This window comes from Oratosquilla oratoria, chromosome 27, assembly GCF_046742065.1.
Source record: "Oratosquilla oratoria isolate Oo_2021 chromosome 27, ASM4674206v1, whole genome shotgun sequence".
Taxonomy (NCBI): domain Eukaryota; kingdom Metazoa; phylum Arthropoda; class Malacostraca; order Stomatopoda; family Squillidae; genus Oratosquilla; species Oratosquilla oratoria.
This window is the reverse complement of record NC_134803.1, coordinates 47,245,108-47,252,104: the sequence shown is the minus strand read 5'-3', so window position 1 is coordinate 47,252,104 and position 6,997 is coordinate 47,245,108. Positions and strand designations below refer to the sequence as shown.

Genomic DNA, 6,997 nt, shown 5'->3' with positions numbered 1-6,997 from the left:
TTCCTTAGACGAAGGGGTGGGGGTGGAGGTGTCTCCTGTTCACAAGGAAGTGGATCCCATGCCAGGAAAATGACAGACCTGGGATCGGGAGACATCAATGTCGTTCTACGCCATCCTCTTCTTTGTATTCCTTCTCCCAGGTTGGTTTAGAATAGACAATCGGGTTCCGTTCAAAGGGGATTCGGTTCTGAAATTGTGCATCAAAAAAGGTAATTCTCTTCCTGGAAGATGCTTCTTCCGGGGTCTGGAGCCGGATTTTGCGAAGTTTCCGGGGCAAGGATGGGCTCTTACTGAACAAGGGAGTGTCTGGATTTGCGTGTACTGTTGCAAGCTTACTTGCATCAGTGGGTTTGGCTCCACCACCACGCCGTGGTGCCAAAGGCAATATGAAAGATAAGAAGTTCGCTGATAAGCCTTCTGACACTGGGAAAGATACGCAGTTCTGTCCCAGACTCTTCCGTGAAGCCACCGCACAGCGCTGAGACTTTTCAAAACCACAGCTGTCAACCCGTAGGTCCACCTGTTCCCGTTTTCTATTTTTTCTTGTGGGTGTGTATGGGTGTGACCTGTTCTTGCAGACGATAGTCCAATCGTTGACCTGTTACGTGTGTTTACTTCTTAAGTATAACAGGATCTGCGACCAAGTTTGACACTGGTATCCGTATGCACCGTCGGAAATTCTTTGCCGTTATCTATTCATTTATTTATCTTTGTTACTAGAACACCGAGCTTGTCTCGTCACACCATTTCAAGAATCCTTAACTCAATGATCAATCTTTGAAAGAAACGATTAGTGTGCACGTAAGATACCTTTTCACCAATCTTTCACTGTAACAAGACTTTTCATAACTGATCGTTTGCGGCCAAGAGAGATGTTTCGAAAATCATGGGGTTGAATCACAACCATACTTTAGTAAGATTGAAAAAAAAAAGATCCTCTCTTTCTCTCTTCATGGATGAGAGGAAGCCAATGGCGGAGAGGGGTGCATGTCCTCCTCGTCCTCGAGGCACAAATGTAGAGTGTTTTCGAGCAGGTTTTGCTGATGTGCAAATGGTGTCATCAAGCTCCAACTCGAGTATGATGACGCGATCAAACCAATTCAAATCTCCATTCGGCCTCAAAACGTATGTGTAGTCTTGAGAATTTCTCGTAGGATAAAACCACTGTCGTATCTATAATGCATAATGTAAAAACATATTCTAGAAGCGACGACCAGTGCTATTTCTGATAAAGCAGTGAACTAGAGGAATTTATGTTCTAGAGAGCCTCAGATACACTACACCCCTGGTATTAAAAAAAAAAAAAAAAAAAAAAAAAAAAAAAAAAAAAATAATAATAATAATAATAATAATAATAACAATAATTATAATAATAATGATAATAATAATAATGTTGTAAAGATCTGAAATCAGAGTACCTGACGGTTGTTTAACTTTACAAACTAATATTTGGGGTTTTACCTGACTTTCACAAGCTCATTCTAAGGATGTTAGGTTACGTTAGGTTAGCTATATTTACAACCTCATTTCTGCGGTTACCAATCTTTACAAGCTAATTTGTGGAGTTGTAGCTAATCTTCATATGGGCACCCTGGGGTTACTAATCTTTACAACGTCCGAATAAATAGATAAATAAATGAATAAATAAATAGGCCTACGGAGTCTTCTATGTGTTCAAGGACTGCACTTGTACATTCAAGTGTCGTAGAAGAGGTTTGTCACGGATATACAACAAATATTTCAGTTTCTTGATTTAATGATTATATTGATAGACTGATAATAGGAGGTCCAGCATTGATCTAGAGTAAGTATTGCAGTTCTTTAATTTATCGGAATAAACACTACGTGAGAACGGAGCCTTTATTAGCTTTTTCAAGTACATAGTCGTAACACATATGACTGAGAATGGATAAGAGGGACGGGGGAAGGGGGGAAGGGAGGGGAGAGAAGTAGGGAAGGTGGGGAGGATGGAGGAAGGGAGGCAAGGAGGGGGTCACTGAATACTAGGGAAGGTTAAGAAGGTGGATCAAATGTCAGGGAACAGAAAGGTTAAGGATGAGATGGAGCAATTGTGTGGGGGAAGGACATAAGCCCACATGATTATACTGATATAGTCTGAATATCAGTGTCTTCATGAAAAGGAAAGAAAGTAATCGTTTCAGATCATGTAGAGCCTATCTAGTTTCAGTTAGGGATGGAAGATACAGTAATTTCTAATCCTACTAATTTCTAATACCGGACAAACTTCGGGATATTTCGGATCTGTCCGGTATTTCCATCGGATATAACGGATCTTCGGATATAACGACAGACCCCTGTCCCCATATCGTCCGTTATATGGAGGGTTTACTGTACTGTTCTACGCTGGAAAATATTTACAATTCTTTAATACGATGTCCATGGGACTACAAAGGAACACAGCACCATATCGGTGCCTGTATTGAATGTGTCCTACGTCAGGAAATTTTTGAAACAAGGTTAGGTTAGGTTAGGTTAGGTTAGATTTGGTTAGGTACCTAACCTAACTTAACCTATCCTAACCTAACTTTAAGCTAACCAAACCTAACTGGAAAGGTAGGCCACATACTATACCGGCACCACCAAATCTTCTACGTTAAAGATAATAATAATGATAATAATAATAATAATAATAGTAATTATAAATGATAATAATAACAATAATAACAATTATAACAGCAATAGCAATAATAATAATAATAAAGTAATAAACATAATTATAATAATAATAATTATGATATTAATCTGTCGTGTCTTTCTAAGAGTTTGTATAGTTTATATCCACAAACTATCGAGTTCATGGCACACTTGGGTGGGTGGGTGGGGGGGGGGCTTCTCGTAATCAGAGCTGGGCGCGTTACCGGCGGACAGGTAGTGCGTTACCGAATATATATATATATATATATATATATATATATATATATATATATATATATATATATATATATGTGTGTGTGTGTGTGTGTGTGTGTATAATCCGTGTATATATATATATATATATATATAATATATGTGTGTGTGTGTGTGTATAATCCGTATATATATATATATTTCTGTGACGCATTACCTGTCCGGTGGTAACGCGCCCAGCTCTGCTCGTGCCTCATAACAATCTCGATCAGTCGGAGCGTCAAGGTCAACCTCCAGTTCGGGTGATCGGCAAGGGAAGAAACGGCACGGCGTCGCGTGACGCTGAAAATGTGACCAAATGTGACGTCGTCTGTGACGTGCCAAGTGTGTTTCGCAATTGGTGTCACCCGAACTGTAGTTACAGTCAAAAAGGTGATGTCAACTCACGGCCAAGGTCATCATAATGAGACAGGCAAGGCCATCATATTGAGACAGGCAAGGTCATCATATTCAGACAGGAAATGTCATCATATTGAGACGGGGAAGGTCATCATATTGAGACAGAGAAGTTAATATTAATAAAGGCAAGGTCATCATATTGAGAGGCAAGGTCATCTTATTGATATAGGCAAGGTCATCATATTGAGACAGGCAAGGTCATCATATTGAGACAGGCAAGGTCATCATATTCAGGCAGGCAAGGTCATTACAAGAGAACTGAGCAGGACTCGCAGTAATGGATTGATATTGGGCAAGTTTAGGTTAAAGAAGGAAATAGGTAAAAAATGGTAACAACAGAGTGTTTAACGAATGGTATAATTTTACTAATCATGTAGTGAGATCTGAAACAATTGGTTGTTTGCAGAAATGAAGTAACTTTATGGACAGGGACGGAAGGTGGTAAGGGACATGGAACTGCCTAGTGTAAGGTTGATGGTCTCTTAGAGTCTCTTCCATATTTATGTTCTTCTTATGTTGTGCATTAATTGTAGAGGATTATTGTATGATGTGAAAGGTTTCTTGGATCCGTAGGCTGAGAGCTAGTCGATGACAGAATTAGCAATGCTTGTTCCTTAAAGTAAAATCTTCCGAAACAAGACTTATGCTGTTTGTTTGTTTTTCATTTATTTATTTCATTTATTCATTGGTGAATACGTGCCTGTCAGTGACAAGGGAGTCTTCATAAAAAAAAAAAAAGAGAGAGAGAGAGAGAGAAAAAATAAAAGGCGGACTGGTGGAGAACCCTTCTGGGGGGGGGGGAGGTGTCCGTGCTCGTTCTTCGGGGATGGTCCTCCTGCACACCAGAATATCGCACACAAACACCGCGCGGTGCACAACCGAAGCACTGCACTCGCTCCGAACCGGTAATAGAAAGCTGGTTTCCATATCATTTAATGCGGGCATGTGATAAGATAAAGATCCGTTACGTGTATGGACTACTCAGTTGTTTGTTATCATTATCATTACTATTATTAGTACAGTTATTATCATTATTATTATGATTATAGCTATTATCATTGTTATCATTATTACTAATATTATTATTATTATTATTGTTATTATCATTACTATTATCATTCAGCCCCAGGATGGGTTACTCTAGTTTCAAGACTTACGTTACGATACAATTTAGGTACACTTAAACTCCACCTAATGACAGATTAGTAAACAAGTGCATATAAAGAGAAGTGCTTTGGCACGGGAAGTGCCGCGGTTAGAAAGCGGGTGCCAAGCTCGCGGCGGCGGCGGTGGCGTTGACCTGTTCTGCCCTGGCACAGCCCTCCTCTCTCTTTCGTGCCAAAGCCTCCTTTCACCTTCACAGCCGCCTCGACTTTCTCCAACTCAGATTATCTCAAGACAGCCCCCACACCCAAATCGTGCGCTTTCTTTTCGTACGACCTGTTGTTCTATTGTGTTGCTTTAAGTTGGATTTTCGGATTAAAGTTGGTTTGTGGGGTGTCCATCTTTCGCCTTCTTGCGAGAAAAGCTTATAATCCCGATGGGATCAGGGGCAAAGAGGCGATTCTTTGCCATCTGATTAAAAAAAAAAAAAAAAAAAAAAAAAAAGTATTGAGTGTTTCCTTCCTCAAAACGGGGCATCCCCCTAAGAGAATTCCCTTCTGTACCTGATGAAATTAATTATAATAATAATTATTTCAATAATAATAATAGTAAAAATAATAATAATAATGATAATAATAATAATAACAACAATAATAATAATAATGATAACAATTACAATAATGATAACAAATTAGCACGGACAGGAAAAAAATAGAAATTAAGTTTTCATTAACCCTTTCCATACCTGATGACACTTGTAACCAATGTTTCCTCCAATATCTGCTGTGAGTGTGGGCAGAAATTTGCTTGCGAGTCATCATCTGATCATTTAAGCAAACACACACAATTTGTAAGTTTGTATTACATATTACCTCCACCAAAGCAATTATTGGTTTGACGGTTGGCAAGTTACCATATTTTTAGAGAATTTATGAGTTGATGTTTGGGTGTAACTTCTTTACTGAATGGATTTTCATATAATTTGAAAACCTTGAGTGCTCACATTTTTTCTTTATGTGCGCTAGTCGTAAAACATGTGCGCGCGCACATTCGCACAGCTTAGAGGGAACGTTGCTTGTACATGTAATTTCTAATCCTACTAATTTCTAATACCGGACAAACTTCGGGATATAACGGATCTGTCCGGTATTTCCATCGGATATAACGGATCCTCGGTTATAACGGATCTTCGGATATAACGACAGACCCATGTCCCCCATATCGTCCGTTATATCGAGGGGTTTTCTGTAACTTCATCCTGACTGGCGCTTGGCTATTCTATTCTGCCTCCGTGCCACCATCCCTCCAGGTAGCAAAGGAGATGTAATCATTTGACAGCACCGATCTCAGCAATAAATCTTTCTCCTCCTCCTTCTTCTTCTTCTGCTTCTTCTTATTCTTCTCCTTATTATCTTCCTCCTCATTCTTCTTCTTCTTCTTTCCTTTTCTCTTTTTCCTTCTTCTTTTTCTCATTATTTTTCTTCTTATTCTTCTTCTGCTTCTTATTCTTCTCCTTATCTTCCTTCTCATTCTTCTTGTCCATTACTTTTTTTTTTTCTTATTTTTCTCATCATTCTTCCTCTTCTTCCTCCTGATTGGCAGTTGTTTGAGCTGATAAGGTCACGTGATCTTGCCCCGTCACCAACGTCGTCTAGTTCCCGTTTTCGTCGAGACATGACGTGCAAGTCAGGGCGATGGCGCCGCGCACTGCTAAGGAACGTAAACAGACGATGACTATTCACCTCACGTTGCATATTCTCTCCTTCACCTTGACCCGTGGTGCTGGATGTAACAACGCTTTTCGGATGACTGGGTTCTTTAAGACCTTGAGTGGCTCTTAAACTCTTTATTCTGCCTCGTGGTAGGCGATCCTATTCAGCACTTTCCATTAAGGCTTGAAGACTTTGTGGCATCATTGATGACTTCGTTCTGGTTATCGTCAGGCGATTTTATTCAGATTAAGGGCGGTCTTTGGACCCTTGAGGGCTGAGCCTGACCAGCTGAATGCCCCGACGTCCAACCAGCTGGATTTGGGAGGCCCGAGAACCAGCAGCTGGTGTCATGTAATCCTTCATTCACGTGGCTCAGATAACCCTCGTAATCTCGTCACGTGACCAGTTTATTAGTGTGAGGGTAGTTGCAGCGGAGTATTAGCTGGGTTGTAAATCATCATATCTTGTCGCACCAGAACCGTGTCCATATAAGGGCAGTTTCATTTGCTTCCCTAAGGTCTTGGTCGGAGCAATGGGGACTCAATGGACATTCCCGGAGGACGTGGACCATCGTCTGTACTTCGCCACAGGGACATTGAGGGCTATTGGTGTATCCCCACTTGTGTTTGTTTTCTTTCGTTTTGCCCACCTTGGCTCTTCCTCTGTTTAAGGTAACCCAGTCCTTCCTGGTTAGGTTTGCTCCTGGGGGCAAGGTCTCGTTTGGGCATGGTATGGCCTCGTTATGGCCCAGATTGTCATATTCCTGCCAACATTTTAGTCTATGGGCCACAGCTTGGGTTGGATCCAGTCCCTCCACCGTCATGAAGCTTTGGCGAGACTTCAGTCTCTGTCCA

General features: G+C 40.7%; 1 protein-coding gene across 2 annotated transcripts in view; it reads left to right on the top strand.

The window, feature by feature from the left end:
• Window positions 1–407: 407 nt before the first annotated feature.
• Window positions 408–6,997, top strand: part of LOC143040014 (uncharacterized) — an 88,100-nt gene continuing 81,510 nt past the window's right edge. Inside the window, exon 1 of one of the 2 annotated variants that reach the window (XM_076210545.1) lies at window positions 408–510. The gene's annotated coding sequence lies outside the window, so the exon portion shown is untranslated. The remainder of the gene's footprint in view (window positions 511–6,997) is intronic. The other variant, XM_076210544.1, reaches the window with a different exon arrangement.